The 24,348-nt window shown below is 42.2% G+C and overlaps 2 non-coding genes across 2 annotated transcripts; one reads left to right on the top strand and one right to left on the bottom strand.

Moving 5' to 3' along the window:
• The first annotated feature begins 5,555 nt into the window (after positions 1 to 5,555).
• Positions 5,556 to 5,629, top strand: trnai-aau (transfer RNA isoleucine (anticodon AAU)). Its single transcript has one exon. It is a non-coding gene; the product is annotated as a tRNA-Ile (tRNA).
• Positions 5,630 to 21,326: 15,697 nt separating this feature from the next.
• On the bottom strand, positions 21,327 to 21,417 carry trnar-ucu (transfer RNA arginine (anticodon UCU)). The gene is given in 2 exon segments: positions 21,327 to 21,362; positions 21,381 to 21,417. It is a non-coding gene; the product is annotated as a tRNA-Arg (tRNA).
• Positions 21,418 to 24,348: the final 2,931 nt, after the last annotated feature.

Below are 24,348 nucleotides of genomic sequence, written 5' to 3'. Positions count from 1 at the left end.
CCCTTTGCAGTCAATATCATCAGCTCAGCAGTTTGCCAATACAGATCCCTGGGGAGGTGGGGGCTCAAATCCAGGACCAGGGTTAGCCACCCCTAGCATAAAGCAAAACATTACATGTGTTTAAATGGTTGAAGTCAATACAGTGATTAATGAATTGATGTATTTATTGAGGTGGCTGTGACAGAGTGGCTATAGAGACTATTGCGCTCCTTCACAGCAGCGTCTCTGTTGCTTATATTAAGTTATACTAAGGTATGCTGAGCTGACGATATTGAGGTTTTTACTAAAGAAAAAACAGATAACATGCCACAGGTTAACAACCAGTCCAGTCAAACCCTAAGAGAGATCAGGATAAATGAGGAGGAGGTAGTAAAGGGACTAGCAGAATTAAAAACAAACAAATCACCTGGGCCAGATGGTATATTTCCAACAGTACGTAAAGAAATTATGGAAATGATTGTATTAATTATTTCTAAATAGCACTGGTTTCACTGTTTTTGAATGTTTTGATGTTTTTTTTATTTGTCAAATGCATTGACCGTTATTGTTCTTTTAAATGCATCAGATTGTTTTGATAGTTTTTTTTGTTTGTTGTTTTTTACATTTCAGTTAATTTTACAATTTTTTCACCATTGCATAAATTAAATAATCTAAAATGTGCTTTTTATTATTTTGTCTTGCTTTTCAAAGACAAAATCAATTACAAAACTACAATTAAAAAATATGTATTTAAGACTGAACATTAAACACTGTGCCAACAAAGCACAATAAATAAAATAAAATAAAATAGATAAATTTATATCTGGCCATCTTTGAGCCCCCCTTCTTGAATAGCCTACTGTGAAAGCCGGACACAAATAACGGGGAGAGAGAGAGGGAGAGTCTCCGGTTTCGGTTGTGTCCGGGCTTTATTTTGTTCAGGTATGTCAAAAAAGGGCGGAGATACAAAACAAAAACAAAATCAAAAGCAAAAGCAAAAAGTGTCCACAATCGGGGTGCTCCGGGCAGACAGGGGTAATAGACTCAGTCCACCTTCTTGTCGGTTAGCTGCTTCTGTCGGGGAGGGAGAGGGATTAAATAAACAGGGCACAGCCCACTTTATAGCGAGACACTCCTTTTCAATGGTGCTATATTTACGCTCCTGGGCGATAATTGTTTGCTTAGATAGAGGACGGGGTGTTCCTGACCCCCAACACTCTGGGACAGGACCGTGCCCACTCCAACTTCTCAGGCGTCGGTCTGTAGAATGAAAGGGAGAGAGAAGTCAAGGCATTTAAAAAAAGGGTGTTGGCAGAGGCGGTCCTTAATCGCCTGGAAAGCCACCTGGCACTGCTCTGTCCACTGGACCGTATCTGGAGCACCTTTTCGCATCAGTTCGGTCAGGGGGTAAGCCAGGGTGGCAAAGTCCGGCAGAAACTGGCGATAATACCCGGAAAACCCCAAAAACTGCCGAACTTCCTTTTTGGACTTAGGAGGCGGACAGGAGGCAATAGCGGTCACCTTGTCAATGACTGGCCGTACCTGCCCCCCTCCTAAGAGGTACCCCAGATACTTGGTCTCCCTCCTCCCAACTGTTCACTTGCCCGGGTTTTCCGTGAGCAGCGCCCAGCCGATCCAGCAACTCATCCACACGGGGCATCGGATAGGCATCAAACCTAGACACTGCATTGAGCTCCCTATAATCAACGCAGAATCTAGTGCTGCCGTCAGGCTTTGGCACCAAGACTATAGGGCTACACCATTCCGATTGTGACTTTTCAATGACTCCCAGCTCCAACATCTTCTGCACCTCTTCATTGACAGCCTACTTTTTGTAATAGGGGGTGCGATAGGGTTTGACACGCACGCAGTGGTCCAGTGCTGTGTGGATGTGGTGTTCAATGAGAGGTGTGAGCACGGGTCGGTGAGAAAAGACATGCTGGAAGCGGCACAATAAAGAGCAAACGTGCTGTTTCTGGGCGTTTGTTAAATGGGCGTTTGTTAAATTGAGTTCAGTGCGAACCTCAGAAACAGCGGCTTCAGACTCTTTATTGTGGGGGGAACTAAAAGCACCCAATGCTTCCTGCTCTCGCCACTTCTTCAGCATGTTCAGATGATAGATCTGCTTTTACCTCCGACGATCTGGGCGACACACCTCATAATCAACATCCCCTAAGCGGCGTGTGACCAAAAAGGGTCCCTGCCACTTAGCCAGCAGTTTAGATGTTGAATTTGGGAATAACACCAGTACCTTGTCCTTGGGTGAACGATCGTAACCGGGCTCTCCTGTTGTACATGCGCTGTTGTCGCTCCTGGGCCTGTAAGAGATGCAACTGTGCAAGTTTCCCCAGTGCCGATAGCCGATCTCTCAGGTCCAGGATGTGCTGTACCATAGAGGTCTGGGAGGGGGCGGTCGCCTCCCAGTCCTCCTTTATTAAGTCGAGGATGCCCCTCAGCCGCCTCCCGTACAGCAGCTCGAAGGGAGAGAAGCCAGTGGACGTCTGGGGCACCTCGCGTACAGCGAACAGCAGGGGTGGCAATAACTTGTCCCAGTCCCAAGCGTCTGTGCTCACAAACTTACAGATCATGTTCTTTAGGGTTTTATTAAAGAGCTCCACTAGGGCGTCTGTCTGGGGATGATAGATTGAGGTCCTGATGGACTTTATCCCCAGCAGCCTACAGAGGTCTCGCATCACGCGTGACATGAATGGAGAGCCCTGATCTGTCAGGATTTCCTTTGGGATCCCCACCCGAGTGAAGACCTTAAACAGCTCCTCGGCGATCCTAGTCGCTGACATTGTCTGTAGACGAATTGCCTCCAGGTACCGAGTGGCATAGTCTACTATGACCAGCACAAATTGATACCCCGCGGAGCTTTTCTCCAACGGACCGATCAAATCCATCCCAATGCGCTCAAATGGTATCTCCATGAGAGGCAGCGGTACCAGCGGAGCCCACGGTACTGCACTGGCATTGGTCTTCTGGCACTCCGGACAGGCAGCACACCATCTTTCTACCTCCTTTTTGATGCCTGGCCAGAAGAATCGGTCCATTATCCGGCTTAAGGTCTTGTCACGACACAGGTGACCTGCCCCAGCCAAATCAGATGAGAGCCTATGATCCTTAATATTAGATAGATAGTTTTCACTAGCGAGCACCCGGCCGGGCGATGTCCAGGCTGCCCGCAACGTCACCGTGGTTTTTCCAGGGGACCACACACTGCCGGGGGAGAGAGAAAAAGAAGGAGCTAAGGAGGCAGATTTGTTTTTGGGACAGGCAAGGCGAGAAGGGGAAGTGGGTCGGGGAGAAACATGTTTAGGTGTGGTGTTTGGCAACATGCTGGTATCCAGGACAGTCGGGTCAGAGGGGGTCTTGGGAATGGAAGGGAGGGTGCCCGCCGTCGGGCATCAGAAGGTGGCATCGTCCCGGGCAATGATGGTTCTCTGCCAGCCTGGTGCCAGCCTTCAGGTTGGACGTGGGAGATGGCAGAAGAACTGCTCCAAGGCCACCAGGTCGGCAACTTCCGTGGCTTGAGCCAGCGGTGGCAGGCACCGGGAGCCAGGTTCGAACCGGAGGCTTCTGAGCTTTCGGCGCTGGCCGTCCGACGTCAGACCGACCCGGTCCAGGACACTGTCCCTCAGACTTTTGTAGTCTAGGGCATCCTCGGGACGAAGCACTCGGGTGGCAGGGGAGCCAGGCGTACCGCCCACTCCGACTCCGGCTAGTCGCAACACCGGGCAGTGCGCTTGAAGATGGTAAGAAAAGCCTCCGGGTCATGAAGTGAGCACTGACTCCGGTGGTACTCGATCCCACAACCTTTGAATGACCACTGCCCTTTTCACTAAAAGTCCAACGCGCTATCCATTGCGCCACAGAGCATGCCTACTGATGATGGGGCATCTCAGCGTGCTTGTACAAGTAGCATTTACAGATGTGTTTTTTTAATCGCTCTCTCTGATATAGAGACAAAAGGAAATGATGGGTTCTTCTTTTAGATAATACGACTCATGTTGACTTGACTGTGAGGGAAAGTTTTGTCAGGCACACTGTCTGTGTGTTTGTCTGTCTATCTGTGGCTGTCTGTGTGTCTGTGGCAGTCTGTGCTTGTGGCTGTCTGTGTGTGTGTCTGTGGCTGGACCGATGGGGCTGATTGGAAACATCATCGACCTGGGTTTCTCTTCATCACAGATACATCTTTCGCTGCCCACATGCCCGAATTGCTTTTCAGCTGGATCACAGCCTCGCCCCAGGTGGGCAAAACCTCCAAAAGTGGTACAAACTCATCCACGTATTCCAGTGTTTCCGAGAAAGCTTGGCATAGTGAGTGAGAAAGTCAACCCTGACAGTGTGGCGACAGATGAGAAGCCACGGAATTGATGCACTCTGTGATGTCATAGAAGTCAGCTGTGAGAGAGTTCTGAGATGTCATCGCTGAACTGGCAGTGAAGGGAGAGGGAGAGGAAGGCAAAGCATGTACATGGCTTCTCTCGCTGACTGGGCAAGATTGGATTAATGAGAGAGTGCAAGGACGGAAATGCAGTTGTTTTCTCGAAGAGTGTAGAAGAGTTTTCTGGTCTCCTGATGGAGGCGTGGGTTCAAATACCACTTCTGACAGACTGATTTATAGCATGACCAATGCTAGGAATTGCAAAAGTGTTCTTTTATTTTCTGACACTAAGCTGTTGGTCACCTCGACTCGGTTGCATAAGTGTTGAAAGTCACGGATTCCCGCAATTCTGTGGCCTCATTCTCAAGGCTATCTTCTATAATACACCTCTCAAAAAAATAAGGGAACACGTAATCATCACAGCATAACACCAAGTCAATTACACTTCAGGCATATCAATCTGTACAGTTAAGAATCCAAAGCGGTGGTGAATCACTCTCTCCTTTTTTGGTGCAAATTAAAGTGACAGCAGGTGCACCGGAGAGAGGCAACTGCAAGACAACCCCAAAAAGGGAATGGTTTTGCAGGTGGTGGCCACAGACGATTGCTCTCTCCTTATCCTTCCTGACTGATTCTTCTCTAGTTTTGCCTTTTGCTAGTGTCCTTGTTACTACTGGTATTATGAGGCGCTCCCTGCAGCCCATTCAGGTTGCACAGGTAGTCCAGCTCCTCCAGTATGGCACATCCATACGTGCCGTCTGAAGAAAGTTTGCTGTGTCTCCCAGTACAGTCTCAAAAGCATGGAGGTGGGAGAGTTACGAATTATGCAATGTACGGTGAAGATCTTGAGGTTTCCTAGACTTCGATCACGGAGATCCGATGTGTGATTTAAGAGTTCCCGCAGTTTTCTTGATCAGTATATAATCTCCCGGTGGATGTATACATCCTCTCAGAATGGCCGAGTGGTCTAATTTGCCAGACTTAAGGTGTTGTTCCCTTGAAGAGTGTAGAAGGGTTTTCTGGTCTCCTGATGGAGGTGTGTGTTCAAATCCCACTTCTGACAGATTGATTTATAGCATCACCAATGCTAGGAATTGCAAAAGTGTTCTTTTCACACTTGTGTGTAATGCATTTTGCAGCCAAATTACATAAACATGAGCAAATTCCTGGCAGAGAGACTACTTTTGATGGCCGGTTAGCTCATTTGGTTAGAGCGTGGTGCTAATAATGCCAAGGTCTTGGGTTCGATCCCCACATCGGCCAAGACCGATCGTAGGTGCTCATCCGTCTAGTTGGAGTCCTGTTTTTTGAATGTTTGACATGAAACTCCCTGAAGGCAAGCGTAGTAGTGCACTTAAGCAGTGGTAGGATCCACAAGACTTCATCAAGCCGTGTCAAAGTCGGCCATCTACATGCACACGGGAAAATGTCCTTTCGCCGCTTTGCTTTTCTCAGAAGACTTCATTTGCATTCTGTCCTCTGATAGTTTCAACTCGTGGGCTCCTGCCAATTCCTTATTACACAGACTTGGAGAGGGAAGCAATGCCAGTGGCTTCAAGAATCAACGCAAGTTTCATGAATGGCACATCTAAGCCAAGGTGCCAACCAGACATTGAGCTGTTGGTCACCTCGACTCGGTTGCATAAGTGTTGAAAGTCACGGATTCCCGCAATTCTGTGGCCGCATTCTCAAGGCTATCTTCTATAATACACCTCTCAAAAAAATAAGGGAACAAGTAATCATCACAGCATAATACCAAGTCAGTTACAGTTCAGGCATATTAATCTGTACAGTTAGGAAGCCTAAGCGGTTGTGAATCACTGTCTCTTGTTTTGGTGCAAATGAAAGTGACAGCAGGTGCACCGGAGATAGGCAACAGCAAGACAACCCCAAAAAGGGAATGGTTTTGCAGGTGGTGGCCACAGACGATTGCTCTCTCCTTATCCTTCCTGACTGATTCTTCTCTAGTTTTGCCTTTTGCTAGTGTCCTTGTCACTACTGGAATTATGAGGTGCTCCCTGCAGCCCATTCAGGTTGCACAGGTAGTCCAGCTCCTTCAGGATGTCACATTCATCCGTGCTATCAGAAGAACCAGAAGGACCAGTATCTGCTTTTTTGTGCGAGGAGGAACAGGAGGAGCATTGCCTGAGCCCTCCAAAATGACCTCCAGCGGTCTACTGGTGTGCATGTTTCTGACTAAACTGTCAGAAACAGACTCTATGAGGGTGGCACGAGGGCCCGTCATCCTCTAGTGGGACCTGTGCTCACAGCCCAGCACCGTGCAGCTCGATTGGTATTCGTGAAAAAGTCTGGAGGCACCGTGGTGAACGTTATTCTGTCTGCAACATCATCCAGCATGATCGGTTTGGCTGCTGGTTTGGAGAGAAACACAAAGTGCCCTCTGTGTATTCACTATGCAACCATCAACAACTCTGACCTGGTCATATATATGTCCCAGGGCATCATCCTGTGTCTGGTCCATAGCGAAATCGGATACCCGGTTGAAGGCGGGATCCAGTGTCGGGCCTTCCACTGGAAGAAGGAGAGAGGAGGTGAGTCCCAGAACTCGTTCCTTCCCCTGGGTCCAACAGGGTACTGTTGGCTGCTACACGACTGGAGTCAGAGGGAAGGCTGTCCCTGCCCCTCTCATCACCTGCAGTCACTAATGGTGATCGGTCCCCAGAGACATGTCCCAATTGTGCCCCAGCCAAATCAGACAATGAGAGCCTAGGATCTTTAATATTGGACAGAAATTCAGAGCCTCTGGGTTGTCCTCCGGTCCCATCTTTGGAATCTGCAGACCTGCCCAAGCCGGGTTTGCTGCGGCCACAGCAGGGTTAGGTGCAGGAGCTGGTACTTGAAGTTGCTGGACAAGCGTCTCGAGAGTTTGTTGTTTTTGAGCCTGCAGCTTCACCACTGGGGCCAACAACTGTTCCACTGGAGACGCCTCCATAGCTGTCCTTCCGGGTACAGAGTTCAGGGTAAGTATGTCACAAAGCTTCCCCACATTGGCCACCAAATGTAAATGCCGGACACAATAAACGGAGAGAGTCTCGGGTTCCGGCGGTGTCCGAGCTTTATTGGGGTTCACAATAGTCCAACAGAAAAAAACACAAAAAGGGGAAAACAAGGCAAAACCAGCACACAAAACATCCACACAAACAGGGTGCTCCGGGCAGTCACAATAAAGTCTCCCTCGGGGAAGGAGAGGGATTAAATAGATGAAGCACACCTGCCAATGACGTCACAGTCGCCTCAGTGATCATTGCCTGCAGCCGTGAGCTCACAAGCTGTCTGCGAAGCAGCGGACAACACGGCTGCAACACATGAGCACCTAATTAGTGTGCGTCAGCAGCAGCCATGCCGTGACAGACAGTGTCCTGCCAAAATCACAATAAGATGTATAAAAGTACAGAAAAACAAAATGTAATAAACTATAAATGATCTTTAATACATAGAACTAAAGAAAATAGGTTTAGTGTTTACAGATTCCTTTTTGGAAATACAATGACATGCATTACAAATGAGTATTTACATTTTATTTACAGCTGGTGCTCATGTGTCACTGTGCCCCTCAGGCTGTGGCAGGCGGTGACATATTGGGCAGCCAGGGAGGCTGTGTGTCCCTCCTCCAGGAGGACTGACCATTTTTATTTTTTCTCAGTTTTGTCAAAGGTAGGGTGGCATTCATTATTTTGTTAAGGAATGTGTCCCTTATTTTGGGCATATTTATTGCATTGCAGGAGGAAGTGCAACTCTCTCTCTCTGTCTCTTTCTCTCTCTGTGTGCGTCCGTCTGTCACTGGAGGCGTTTGTCGTCCCCGTCCAGTGACACCCTCTTAACTCCCCCGGCCCCCTGGAGCGTGACCTACAGCCGAAGGGAGCGCCTGAGGGCTGGTTGGAAGCATCTTGGACTCGGGTTCCTCTTCATCACCAGAAGGGGGAGCCGGAGTAGATTCCTGCAGAGATTGACACTTGTTTTTTTGTTTCAGCAGAAACAGTGCGGAGGCGACCCAAATCCTGCTGTGGGGAGGTGTTTAAAAAAAAAAAGTTTTATCTTCTTCATAATGACATTATCCTTCAAGAAAAGACAAAGGGCATCAGATGATCAATACGTTAATACATCTCTTATAATCTCTCTTTAAAATACCAACTATTACAATGTTAACCATACATAAACAAAACAACCTATGCTTTTGTTTTTAATGTTGCTAGATCTCACAGTGATAAAATAAGAAAGATATGGTTTAACCAAAAAAGTTGATAAAACATTTCTTGGCAGAGCGCAAACAGAGGACATGTAAATAGGCTGACATTAAATTAAAGATAAGATTCTAAATAAGCTATCTTTTCTCTTCAGTCATGATGAGGAAAAATTGATAACTTGAATAATTTCATTCAGAATGACAAAGTTGCTCAATGTAAGCGCATTTTTCAGAGTAACGTTAGCACAGCTTCCTACAAATTGTCTGATAGATAAGATTAAAAAAGAAATCAGCTATCGGCTATGTTACAAATGAGAATTATACTATTAATATTGTACATTTATGATCATTATGTTTGTAGTTTGGATATGTCGATAATATATTTGACAGTAAATGGGTTTTATACGGTGTGTCCAAAAAAACTAAACAAAAACCCATCCCAATTTGCGTTACGTGATCGGGACCACTCCGTGGACCACAGTGCCGAGGTCCGGACCACTCAGTCGCTGTGTTCCAGACCTTGGACCAAAAAATGTTACAACCCCTACTGCTCCGCTGTGTCAGTTGTTTCTGTAACTGAATCACAAAACTGGGTTTTGATGTGCTCCCCACGTGCGTGTTTACAACGTCACTGAAGAAAAAAAACATCGAATCTGGAACACTGACGAGAATTGGAAGAAGCCGTGGCTGTGGCTAACTGTGTCTGTGAGTAGTATAGATGGCAGCATCACTTATTTTGACAGCCGGAAGTCCCGCCCTCCCTATGTACCTTTGAACTGGAACTCCTCTCTCCTTCCCAGCACCCCCCTGGGGTTACTCTTTGACCCTCCCTCCTTATGTACCATTGAACCGGAACTCCTCTCTCCTTCCCAGCACCCCCCTGGGTTACCATTTGACCCTCCCTTGTCAGCCATCTTGGATGATATCGGCCATTTTGACTGATATCGGCCATTTGTAAGGTCATAGGTCATCTGGTAAGATGGTAGCCATTTTGTTATGGTGACATCCATCATGGTGAATGTCCAAGGGCACCTCACACTGCTGGTGTGGAGGTGTAATGTTTAATAGCATAAACTGTGTTTTTAAGGTTATATTGTTTTATGACACTGTTTAAGTAAATAAAAAGAGAATAAGAAAAGTTTTAAATACATATATATATTTAAAGTTATATTGTTTTATGATACTATTTTAGTAAATAAAAAGAGAATAAAAGTTTTAAATACAGATATATATATATAATCAATAGGTTATATTGTTTTATGATACTGTTTTAGTAAATAAAAAGAGTATAAGAAAAGAAAAGTTTTATATTTTATTTTAGGTTATAATGTTTTATGATTTGTTTTAGTAAATTAAAAAATAAGAAAAATAAAAGTTGTATATACACTCACCTAAAGGATTATTAGGAACACCATACTAATACTGTGTTTGACTCCCTTTCGCCTTCAGAACTGCCTTAATTCTATGTGGCATTGATTCAACAAGGTGCTGAAAGCATTCATTAGAAATGTTGGCCCATATTGATAGGATAGCATCTTGCAGTTGATGGAGATTTGTGGGATGCACATCCAGGGCACGAAGCTCCCGTTCCACCACATCCCAAAGATGCTCTATTGGGTTGAGATCTGGTGACTGTGGGGGCCAGTTTAGTACAGTGAACTCATTGTCATGTTCAAGAAACCAATTTGAAATGATTCGACCTTTGTGACATGGTGCATTATCCTGCTGGAAGTAGCCATCAGAGGATGGGTACATGGTGGTCATAAAGGGATGGACATGGTCAGAAACAATGCTCAGGTAGGCCGTGGCATTTAAACGATGCCCAATTGGCACTAAGGGGCCTAAAGTGTGCCAAGAAAACATCCCCCACACCATTACACCACCACCAGCAGCCTGCACAGTGGTAACAAGGCATGATGGATCCATGTTCTCATTCTGTTTACGCCAAATTCTGACTCTACCATCTGAATGTCTCAACAGAAATCGAGACTCATCAGACCAGGCAACATTTTTCCAGTCTTCAACTGTCCAATTTTGGTGAGCTTGTGCAAATTGTAGCCTCTTTTTCCTATTTGTAGTGGAGATGAGTGGTACCCGGTGGGGTCTTCTGCTGTTGTAGCCCATCCGCCTCAAGGTTGTACGTGTTGTGGCTTCACAAATGCTTTGCTGCATACCTCGGTTGTAACGAGTGGTTATTTCAGTCAAAGTTGCTCTTCTATCAGCTTGAATCAGTCGGCCCATTCTCCTCTGACCTCTAGCATCAACAAGGCATTTTCGCCCCCACAGGACTGCCGCATACTGGATGTTTTTCCCTTTTCACACCATTCTTTGTAAACCCTAGAAATGGTTGTGCGTGAAAATCCCAGTAACTGAGCAGATTGTGAAATACTCAGACCGGCCCGTCTGGCACCAACAACCATGCCACGCTCAAAATTCCTTAAATCACCTTTCTTTCCCATTCAGACATTCAGTTTGGAGTTCAGGAGATTGTCTTGACCAGGACCACACCCCTAAATGCATTGAAGCAACTGCCATGTGATTGGTTGGTTAGATAATTGCATTAATGAGAAATTGAACAGGTGTTCCTAATAATCCTTTAGGTGAGTGTATATATATATATATATATATATATATATATATATATATACAAGGTTATATTGTATACATTTGAGAAAAATAAAAGTTGTAAATACACATATATATTTTATTTTAGATTATGTTTGATTATACTGTTTTAGTAAATTAAAAAATAAGAAAAATAAACGTTTTATATATATTTAAGGTTACACTGTTTTATGATACTGTTTTAGTAAATTAAAAAGAAAAATTAATATTTACCCAGAGTGGGATTTGAACCCACATGTGTTTTTAGTTTATATGTTTTATGATTAGGGTTAGGATGATACTGTGTTTGCAAAATAAAAAGGTAAGAAAAAATCGATTAAGAAATGTATAGACTTACATATATTGCATGTCATTACATATATATTTAAGCAAACACAGATAAACACACATACCTATATCTCTTTAGTTTATATTTATCAATAGACAATAGAGAACAACAGTGAAATATATAGAATTATATCTGTTCATTTTGACCAGCACTGTACTTATTATATTTGTTACATTAGTGAATGCTCAAACGTAGCCTTAACATGTATCATATTTAAGAATATACTGCATTTCATTCCATTACACACACACACACAAACATATATATATCTTGTTAGGTTTTATTTATCAATAGACACTAAAGACATGCACACCACTTTTCTTAGAGAGACACAGTGAAGCACTATTTGTGAATACTCATATGTAATAAATAATATATGTATATATGATTTGTTTGTGCTCAAATGTATAGAATTAATAAAATACACACACACACACACACACAATGGTGACTTTTATTGTGGCAAACAAGCATTTTACAACATGGAACATAGTCAGAAGTAGAAAAAGATACTCCATGAAATGTTGTATAGATACTTGTAATCATTAATTTCTGGTTCACAACACCAACATTGGACAGAAACAAACACTGACCTGTACGGAGTAATGTCATTTCCAGCATATTCCATATATATTCTATTCAGTCTTTCACTCTTGGCTTCTTTTTCAAAGTTATACCAGGTTCTGGCGACAAAGTACATCAGGTATCTATTGTAAATAAAGTGAGAAACTCTTAAGTTTCTATTCCTTTGGAAATACCTTATTTTTCAAACCTACAAATACATGGTGACAACTGCAAGCATGACACACATACAAAACACAGAAATAGGGACCACACTGCAAGGATATAATAAGCACAAATGGTATTTTACTGCAAATTTTAAGTTTTGTAAAATTATTTATGTAACTTCTAGGAGTAATCTGCAAACTACATAGTGAAAATGCAGTCAGTCTTCAGGAAACACACACAGCAGACTGAAATAAGCACAACGTCATATTTATATGAACCAAAACTGCATTCTACTAAACCCTGAAACTCTGAAAAATCACTACAAACTCTATGTTTTGTAAAATGGCTTATTTCACAGACACAGAAACAAATAGGCTCACCCTCAACATATTCCAACACTTACAAAAATTATGATGTAAACTTAAAGGTTTACCAGTAGTACAGGGGTATTATTAATCTATTCATGCAACTTTTAGACACTTGTCTAATACAGAGCTAACAACTGCATTGATAGCGGGTAGCAGGGCTTTGACAATGCTGTGCGGTGGGGTTTAAAATGACTTTGTAGGCCAGGGCTTTAAAACCTTAACCCATTGTAACATTTTCAAATTAGCCTCCAACCCCTAAAATACTAAGACATGTTTTTTGTATCATATGTATCATGTTGTTATACTATGTACATTAATGTGGTTTATAATTTTGATTTAATTTGACATAATTTTATCATATTCTTAATTACAAATTCATATATATAAATAACAAATACTATATAATAATAGTAATAATAATGCAAAAACATATTAAGAAATCATATTTTTACTTACAGAATAATATATTTAAAATAACAATATAATAATTTAATAATAATAATAATAATAATAATAATAATAATTTAAAAACATATTAAACAAAACTCACCCTGACTTTGTCACAACCTCAGGATGGGGAACCTCTGCTGTAGACCCTCATCCACTCTGTCAACAGTTTGTAGGTGACATGTGCAGAAACATGAAAACTCAGTCTTGGTGGGGTGTTTCTGTCCAGTGGTCTGATCTGATACAACTTTCTACTACATTTCATATTCTATTAAAATATAACAAATTAGTAGTTCATAAAAAAGTGCTCCTGCTACTCTTATGAGTGTCTCTACAGCCCCTCATTGCTCCCTTGCATTACAGAGCATGACACGTGCTCTTCACATTGAAATTCACATTCATGTTGATGTAGGACTCGTCAACACAAAACTGTACAAAAATACATGAAATACATAAACAATACAAACATTAAGAACAGAAACCACTTTCAATCTGACATTTCACAGTATAGAAATTAAATAAGTTTGAATTACCTCATGGTTTTCCTCAGGCTCGGAGCCAGGCCCCATGTTGCCATCAGTGTCAGAAGCTGAGCGCTCTGTGTAAGATTCAGAATAACGTTCAGCTGTGTGCGGTGGAGAGGGGAAATGGAGATGCAGAGCAGGCAGAGTGTCTGTGAGACGGGTTTCTGTCCTGCTTGTCCTGCAGAGCCTCTCTTATCTGAAATGGCACTGGACACAACCAAAGCAGCAACGTCCCACAGGCAACAGGTCCTTAAGAGAGAACACTGTCAAATTTAACATTCAATAAAAGTCCACAGTTTTGACCATTTTCAGTTGAATTAATCCTCCGCATCAAATGCATTGAGACCATACACAGCTTTCAGATGCCTTGTACTTTAAGATATGTTGTATATTTAGGCTACCCTGTTATTGCTTGAATAAAATGTTATTTTATGAGAGCAGTAAGAAAAAGGGGGAACAAAGATATATAATTCAATTAATAATTTTAAGCACTCTTGCTATTAGAAATAACTAAGATGAAGGCCTAAACTGGCTATCTGGTAACTGTTTAAAAATAAATGGTTTTCCGTGACTGGAATACGTACAGCATACACCTAACAATTGCTAAGAATTAAATGCTTTTCTTTTTGAAATGTAAGATTAGTGCTCAAAATAATTAGACATCTATATTTCTAACTGGGCTTGATTATGTTGACTGTTTATGGCTGTGCTTTGCCATTAATTCCAGTTTTCACCTTGTTCTCTATGGGTTGGTTTCAGAGCATGATTAGCACTAGTTTAAGTACATTACTCAGAATATGTCACTCACCATTGTTTGGTATACAAAATGATTTAGCCTGAAGGACAATAAAGCATTGGTATATAGTTCTATACTAGGCTAGCAAAAGTAATTTACCCATGTACATAAACAACCTACAGTCTGAATTCAACCTTCTTGGCTCTGACTCACATGTACCAACTTTTAAAATCTCAATTTGACTTACTAGTAAAAGTTACAAAGTGAGAGGGATTTAACCATAGACAAAGAACGATAGGTTGCATATGCAACCCCGGTTAACTGAGAAAAGAAGGACTGCCCAAGGGGGAGGGGTTTTCAGCGTGCATCGCTGGAACGCATCGAAGACTTTTGTCTATCAAAGCTGCCATTGGCCCTTGTGCCCGTCACTCAAACAGGACCCTTCCACTTCCTGTTTGTATAAAAGGTGACGTCTGCACAAGGACTTCCTCTTTTTGCCGGGAGCTTGAACTCCCGCGCGAGCTTGCAACCCTTGGGCAGTGCTTGTTTTCTCAGATAACCGGGGTTTCATACGCAACCTATCGTTATCTTTCGAGTCAGAAGCACTGCCCAAGGGGGAGGTGTTACAGTATAACCAAACCGTCGCAAGGGAGGAGGCAGCGAGCTGGTAAGAGAGCCTGCCCCGAGGCGAACCTACTAGGAGCCATACCAACTCTATGATAGAACCACAGGGGCCCCATGGGCCACATCTGGGCTGCTCAGACGCGAAGACCACAGTCACGCTGAACTGGGAAGAAATAAGCAATGGTGTATCCACAGGCAACAAGACCTTGTGCCTACCATGAAGCCTAGTAATAGCAGTCTCCTGCTCTACTAGCAGGGCTAGGAGCAGGGCCAATACCCAGACCACACCATATAAGCACAGGTCGCAGTCCGTTGAGCCCGTGCTCAACATACAGCGGGCTACCCAGACTAGATAGCCACTGCTGGATAGTTCAATTACGAATAATGGAACTATATACACAGTGGACCAACAAGAACCAACTCAAGTGCCTTCCGCTGGACACCGCAGCAGTGGCCTCAGCACTAGCATAGCTAGGGCGGGGCCACAGACTGCTGGCAAAGGAACTATATAAATAGCGAAGCACGAGTGCCCTCGCTAACAACAGGAGCAGTTGTCCATTCTAAACTTAATAAGGAGCGGACAAGCTCAACTGTATATTCTAAAGAACTATATACACTGCGGGGCGCAGGAGCCAGTTCATGCACCACACACATGACACAGGAGCAGGATACCCACTGCGGAAGCTAGCGGCAACAGATGCTCTAATGATGTCAATAAATGAACTATATACACAGCGGGGCACAAGAGCAAACTCAAAGCCTACTGCTGAATACAGCAGCAGCGGCCCTCAGCACAGCTAGTATAGCTAGGGAGGGGCCAAGGCCTGCTGACAAAGGAACTATGTACAATGGCGGGGTACACGTGTAAAAAACACATGCACTCCCACCTATAGAATGAACTGTATACAAGTCACAGTCCGGTAGGAAGGGATAACGGTTCTGCATTGCTTTTCCCAAGCATGCTCAACAGGGGCAGACAGGGATAGAAAAGCCAGGAGCCAGTACCTAACAGGCTACTGCGACTCAGCTGAAGCCAACACCGGATTCCCAATAAGAGGAACTGGGCCCGTCACGTCCAGCCTGTACAACCGAACAAAGGTGTGCGGCAAGACCCAACTCGCAGCCGCACAGATGTCTGCCAGTGGGGCGCCTTGGAAAAAGGGCCCACGACGTGGCTACACCTTGAGTCGGGTAGGCCACCAGGTGTTCAGGCACTGGGGCTCCAGTTGACTCATAAGCCGTGGTAATGGTGTCCACAATCCAGTGTGAGAGGCGCTGCTTTGAAAGCGCCCGGCCACAAACAATTGGTCCGAACATCGAATGTCCTTGGTGCGCTTCAAATAGCACCTGAGAGCCCGCAGCAGGTCAACAGGTGTAGCCTACTCTCCTCCTCCGAAGAGAAGGGTGGAGGATGGAAAGCCATCAACTCAATAGGCCTGTTGATATGGAAAGGAGACAGCACCTTCGGGAGGAATGCAGGATTAGGTCAAAGTGTAACCCTGGAACCATCTCCTGCAAAACGGACACACACAGGGTGAACAGACAGGGCATGTGACTCGCTGACGTGATTGCCAGCAAAAACGCCGTCTTCAGTGACGCAAACCTTAAGTCATATGACTGCAAGGGCTCAAATGGGGCCTTAGAAAGCGTGTCCAGCACTACATTAAGGCGCCATGCGGGCAAAGAAGGAGCGTGAGTAGGCCTCTGCCTACGTGCACCTTTCAGAAACTGCGCTGCTAAAAAATGAGGGTCCGGAGGCTCGCCATCAATCCTGACATGACATGAGGAGAGGGCGGCTAAATAAACCTTGAGCAGCCAGTAGGGCACAGATCTGGTCCATCTTGGTGCAGCATCTCGCCCCCTGTCTTTCAGGACGTGACTAGGACCCCGCGGGTCCGGTCCCTGACAGAGGGGGCAGATCACGTCACCACTCCAAGCCGGTAGCATGCGGTGGCCACACGTGGCACAGCAGCGGGGACGGGAGGAGGAGGAACGGGGTCTCTCCATACCGTCAATACCACGCTCGATATTGTTATTTTATATATATTATTTTGTAAGTAAAAATATGATTGCTTAATATGTTTTTGCATTATTATGACTATTATTATATAGTATTTGTTATTTATATATATGAATTTGTAATTAAAAATATGATAAAATTATGTCAAATTAAATCAAAATTATAAATCACATTAATGTACATAGTAATACAACATGATACATATGATACAAAAAAACATGTCTTAGTATTTTAGGGGTTGGAGGCTAATTTGAAAATGTTAAAATGGGGTAAGGTTTTGAAGCCCTGGCCTACAAAGTCATTTTAAACCCCACCGCACAGCATTGTCAAAGCCCTGCTACCCACTATCAATGCAGTTGTTAGCTCTGTATTAGACAAGTGTCTAAAAGTTGCATGAATAGATTAATAATACCCCTGTACTACTGGTAAACCTTTAAGTTTACATCATAACAAGTGTTGGAATATGTTGAGGGTGAGCCTATTTGTTTCTGTTCTGTTTCTAAGCCATTTTACAAAACACAGAGTTTGTAGTGATTTTTCAGAGTTTCAGGGTTTAGTAGAATGCAGTTTTGGTTCATATAAATATGACGTTGTGCTTATTTCAGTCTGCTGTGTGTGTTTCCTGAAGACTGATTGCATTTTCACTATGTAGTTTGCAGATTACTCCTAGAAGTTATATAAATAATTTTACAAAACTTAAAATTTGCAGTTAAATACTATTTGTGCTTATTATATCCTTGCAATGTGGTCCCTATTTCTGTGTTTTGTATGTGTGTCATGCTTGCAGTTGTCACCATGTATTTGTAGGTTTGAAAAATAAGGTATTTCCAAAGGAATAGAAACTTAAGTGTTTCTCACTTTATTTACAATAGATACCTGATGTACTTTGTCACCAGAACCTGGTATAACTTTGAAAAAGAAGCCAAGAGTGAAAGACTGAATAGAATATATATGGAATATGCTGGAAATGACATTACTCTGTACAGGTCAGTGTTTCTTTCTGTCCAATGTTGGTGTTGTGAACAAGAAATTAATGATTACAAGTATCTATAAAACATTTCATGGAGTATCTTTTTCTACTTCTGACTATGTTCCATGTTGTAAAATGCTTGTTTGTCACAATAAAAGTCACCATTGTGTGTGTGTGTGTGTGTGTGTGTGTGTGTTTTATTAATTCTATACATTAAAGCACAAACAAATCATATATACATATATTATTTATTACATATGAGTATTCACAAATAGTGCTTCACTGTGTCTCTCTAAGAAAAGTGGTGTGCATGTCTTTAGTGTCTATTGATAAATAAAACCTAACAAGATATATATATATATGTTTGTGTGTGTGTGTGTGTGTGTGTGTGTGTAATGGAATGAAATGCAGTATATTCTTAAATATGATACATGTTAAGGCTACGTTTGAGCATTCACTAATGTAACAAATATAATAAGTACAGTGCTGGTCAAAATGTACAGATATAATTCTATACATTTCACTGTTGTTCTCTATTGTCTATTGATAAATATAAACTAAAGAGATATAGGTATGTGTGTTTATCTGTGTTTGCTTAAATATATATGTAATGACATGCAATATATGTAAGTCTATACATTTCTTAATAGAAATCATCCTAAGCCTAATCATAAAACATATAAACTAAAAACACATGTGGGTTCAAATCCCACTCTGAGTAAATATTCATATTACTTTTTAATTTACTAAAACAGTATCATAAAACATTGTAACCTTAAATATATATAAAACGTTTATTTTTCTTATTTTTTAATTTACTAAAACAGTATAATCAAACATAATCTAAAATAAAATATATATGTGTATTTACAACTTTTATTTTTCTTAAATGTATACAATATAATCTTGTATATATATATAAAACTTTTATTTTTCTTATTTTTTAATTTACTAAAACAAATCATAAAACATTTTAACCTAAAATAAAATATAAAACTTTTATTATCTTATTCTCTATATAACCTTAAATATATATATATATTTAAAACTTTTCTTATTTTTTAATTTACTAAAACAGTTTCATAAAACAATATAACCTAATATATATATATAACTTTTCTTATTCTTTTTATTTACTAAAACAGTATCATAAAACAATATAATCTTATATATATATATATATATTTTTAAAACTTATATTTTCTTATTCTCTATATAACCTTAAATATATATATATATATATATATATATATATATATATATATATATATATATATATTTAAAATGTTTCTTATTTTTTAATTTACCAAAACAGTTTCATAAAACAATATAACCTATATATATATATATATATAACTTTTCTTATTCTTTTTATTTACTTAAATAGTATCATAAAACATTATAACCTAAAATATATAAAACTTTTATTTTCTTATTTCCTAATTTTCCAACACAGTATCATGAAAACAATATAACCTTAAAAACACAGTTTACGCTATTAAACGTTACATCTCCACACCAGCAGGGTGAGGTGCACTTGGACACTCACCATGATGGATGTCACCCTAACAAAATGGCTACCATCTTACCAGATGACCTATGACCTTACAAATGGCCGATATCAGCCAAGATGGCTGACATCCAAAATAGCCGATATCATCCAAGATGGCTGACAAGGGAGGGTCAAATGGTAACCCAAGGGGGGTGCTGGGAAGGAGAGAGGAGTTCCCGTTCAAAGGTTCATAGGGAGGGCGGGACTTCCAGCTGTCAAAATAAGTGATGCCGCCATCTATACTACTTCTGTGGCTGTCTGTGGCTGGACCGGAGGGTTGGACCTGGGTTTCTCTTCATTACGAATACATCTTTCGCTGCCCAGGTGCCCACATGCCTGACCTGCTTTTCAGCTGGATCACAGCTCCGCCCCAGCAGGGTAGAGCATCCAAAAATGGTACAAACTCATCCACGTATTGCAGTGTTTCCGGGAGAGCTGGCATACTGAGCGAGAAAGTCAACACTGACAGTGTGGCGAGAGACATAATGTATGTGCTCTGTAATGTCATTGCTGTCAGGTGAGAGATTTCTATGATGTCATCGCTGATATAGCAGTGAAGTGAGAGGAAGAGGAAGGGATAGCACGTGTGTGGGCTCACTGGCTGCCTCAGCTAGAATGGGTGAATGAGAGAGTGCAGGAACGGAACGCAGGAAATATACAATTGTATGTGACAGGCCGCTGTCTGTCACGGCACGGCTGCTGCTGACGTCTGCTGATGAGGTGCTCATGTGCCACAGCTGTGTTGTCACTCCCTCGCTAACAGGCTGTGGACTCACGGTTGCGGGCAATGAGCACCGAGGCGATTGTGACGTCAGTGGCAGCTGTGCCTTCTCTATTTAATCCCTCTCCTTCCCAGATGGAGGCAGCTAACCCGCTGAGAAGGAGGACTGACACTCCCAACCCTGACTGCCCGGAGCACCCTGTTTTGTGTGGATGTTTCGTTTTGGTTGTTTTTACCCCTTGTATTTTGTCCCGTTTACCCTGTGAACCACAATAAAGCCCGGACACCAACGGAACCAGAGATTCTCTCCATCCCTGTGTCTGGCTTTTACATTGTATTATGCATATTCTGAATCGATTTGTAATGTATATTCATGATTTATTGATTGAAAGAGTTCTGTTTCTTCTGGCTAAACTTGTTTGCACATTGAATATTGAATTGTAGTGTCTGTGTGTGTGTGTGTGTGTGTGTGTGTCACTAGAAGTCCAGCACACTATCCATTGTGGCACAGAACCACAAAACTGTACGACGAAGATACTCTTCTGCATGCCTGCAGATGACCGGGCGTCTCAGCGTGATTTGACAAGTAGCATTTACAGTTGTGTTTTTTAAATCCCTGTCTCGCTGATTTTGAGACGGATGGAAATGATGGGTTCTTCTATTTGGTAAAATGGCTTTGCTCACTCGAGAGGCAGCCAGGTTAAGCGGGCAATAATGCACAAGTAGCTCTGTCTTGCGAATCTTGGAACTGTCCATTGGACGTACACGGCGTCAGTCGTCAAGAAATGTCAAACAAGGAATGCCCACAACGATGGTGGGATAGAAAGCCACGGGTGCAAAATACAACGGCTTAGTAGTCCATGGCCTTAAGTACAAGGCCACCTGATCCAGCTGTTCCCGGAGATGCAACTGACACGGAGGGGGACTGGTACAGTGACAGTGGCTAGGAAAAGAAGCAGCGTATGAGGTCTTGATAGTCAAGCAAGGATTTGGGACAAAGTTGGCATTCCAGAAAAGTAAGAAGTGAAGGCATCAGCGAGGCACTTGACTGCAAGATACCTCTGGCTGTCACAAGGAAGCCCAGCAAGCTCTAAGTTTCATGAAGTGAGCACTGACTCTGGTGGGACTCGAACCCACAACCTTTGAATGACCACTGCCCTTTTCACTAGAAGTCCAACGCGCTATCCATTGCACCACAGAGCCACACAAGACATTTGTCACCATACTGTTCTGCACGCCTACTGATGACGGGGCATCTCAGCGTGCTTGTAGAAGTAGCATTTTCAGATGTGTTTTTTAATCCCTGTCTCGCTGATATTGACACAAAAGGAAATGATGGGTTCTTCTTTTAGATAATGCGGCTCATGTTGACTTGACTGTGAGGGGAAGTATTTGTCAAGCACACTGTCTGTGTCTGTCTGGCTGTCTGTGTGTGTCTGTGCTTGTGTGTGTGTGTCTCTGTGTGTGATGTGGGACAGTGCCCTGTCTGAGTGCCAAATATATTATATTCCCACCATTGTTGCAGCAAGATTGTGTAACCCATATATGAATTTAAGCTTTGTGTATGGCTCCGGAGAGGACAGGTACAGTAGTTCTGTGCAGGTGATTTTTAGAAAAACATTTTCATCCAAGGACATAGAAAGAACATAATGTAAGACACAGGAGACGTGTGTGTTAAAGTTTGAGGTACCTCATTACCATCATCTAGTTGCCCAGAAACCAAAGGGAGTCCTCTTGTATATGATAGCAAGTTCTTTAGAAAAAACTTTAGATGTGTCTTGCCCAGTGACCATCTCCGGAGCGCTTCGTTGTAGCTCAATAAACGTTTTTGGTATTATTTCAGTTAAATCAGGTCCTGATTATTCCTTGTCCGCCTGTTTATTGAGGGAGTAAAATTTGTCCCTATTAGTGCGTCTGTGTCTGTGTCTCTGTGTGTGTGTGTCTGTGGAGGGTTGACATTTTTGATATCCATAACATCAGAGCAGATGAGCTGAACATGTTTCTCATTATGCACACTGGGCACACTATATTGAATAGCGATAACACTACACACATATGAACACCAAATTATTGCTGAATCTATAGTTATGTTAACTCTGAAAATGATAAAATGATCATCTGAAACACACAACAATAAAGCAACGAACATCATTCCACAAAGCAAAGCGAGCACATACAAGGATACTGTAAATTGTAACTGTACGCATACACTAATGTACAAGCACAATGACCATGAACTCAGACCCAATTCTTGGTGGGGGGGGTTTAAGACTAGAAAAGTCACTGGTGCCATCACTGGTATACATTGATTACAGATCGGGCCCTGTGTTCAGTGTGGCCACTGCTACCTACCTACATACCAGAGGAGGCTGGTGCATAGAGGTGCGAGAGAGCAGTTCTGGATCAAACACACCTGCTGCTGCGCTCTGCTCTCCAATGCGCACTGCAGGTCAGTCTCAGGACCAGACAGTGCGCAGTAAGTTGACCATTGAAATACTCTTGCTGTGCTGGATTTTATTTCTGCTATGACACTGACAATTTGATGAATGGTGATAGCTAGTTTAGGGTTACCATACATCAGAGGAGGCTGGTCCACAGAGGCAGAGGAGGTTGCTCCTCCTCTATCTTTGAGTGTTTAGCTGTTACTGTTTCTTCAGTTATATTTGTACTATAGTACCTTGTTATAGTGTTAAAATGTATTTTCATTTAATAGTGTGGTTTTTCAAAGTAAATACTTTTTATATACATTAATCATATTAACTAAAACAAATATGATTTTCTTTTTAGTAAAAATAATACTAATCGTTAATGTTATTTATTGTTTGTTATTGATTGTTAAAAAAATATGTTTTAGCTCACAAGTTTTTGTGTTCTTTTCTTGGTAAATCATTTTAGCACCTTTTTGCCATGTATTGAACAAATAAGTGCTGTTTTTTATTTGACCTATTTGTATATATTTGCACAGTATATAATGTTACATAAGGGTCCAGGGATTGAATGTTACACTCATAACTTATTGTTCAGACATTAATACATAGATTTTGTTTTGCATGTAAATACTTGTTTGACGTCATAACACTTTGTTGTAAAAGGTACTTCTTAACATACAGTGTTAAAGATGCATTCTAGTGATGTTGGGGGGAGTTGTGTACCCATTCTCTCCAGTCAGGCATTTTCTTTATTTTTGCATATTAAGGGGAACCTATTTTGTTCACTAATACCATTCCCTCTTGCACTGAACACATGCTCAAGGAATGTGTCCATATTGAAGCACTTTTGGGGGTGAGGCGGGTGGAAAAGTTGTCTGTATTGTCTTGTGTTCATGGCAAGAAGGCATCACCGTTGTCTATTGTGTTCATTTTAAAATACATTTGTCACTAGCAAATGGTAGCAAATATGGTGGTACATTAATGCTGGATTGTTATGAATAGCCCAGCTTATCCTTGTAATTTGCTTCAATCTTGACTTACAAACTGAGTTTTTAAAACCAATTTTAAAAGCATGCCCCCAGACCCCCCTAGCAGACCTCTCTGTAATAATCATGGCCTCCTTATGGCCCCCGCCCCATTTTCAAAATCCTAGAATCAGTGAAATGATTTTTGTCCTGTTTTTCATGTTGTACAGAATTGATTTCTTATTATCATGGTTGTACAGTAAACTGTCCAATTTATTAATTCGGGACCGTTTAGCCTGGAGCTTAGGCTCACTCATATCTTCCTCTTGAAAGTGGCGACTGCAGACGATAGTATGAGGGGTTATGCTGAACTGCTCACACCAAATATTTTGTATCCACTTTTTGAGAGTATCTTCCATGGTAGGGAAAGTATGAAAAGAAAGCTCAACACGCAGTTGAACTAGAGGAAGCCTCACGCAGCGGGACATCTGATACCCCACTCCCCCGCTGTTATTGTGAAAATGGTGCGGTCGAAACACTTGGCCAGTCAGATGTGCGGAACACACTGATGTGCATTTTGCAGCTCAGCAAAGCGGAAACTGACTAGCGAGTCAAAATGCCTCACCAAAGGCAAAAATCAGGGGACAGAGAGGAAAAGGAATCGAAAGAAGCAGAGAGGCAATGGCCACATTTCTTGCAAAGCATGAACACCAGGTATGATAGGCGAAGCTGAACATGGC

This window comes from Amia ocellicauda, chromosome 12, assembly GCF_036373705.1.
Source record: "Amia ocellicauda isolate fAmiCal2 chromosome 12, fAmiCal2.hap1, whole genome shotgun sequence".
NCBI classification, from domain to species: Eukaryota; Metazoa; Chordata; class Actinopteri; order Amiiformes; family Amiidae; genus Amia; species Amia ocellicauda.
This window is presented reverse-complemented; position numbering and strand designations above follow the sequence as displayed.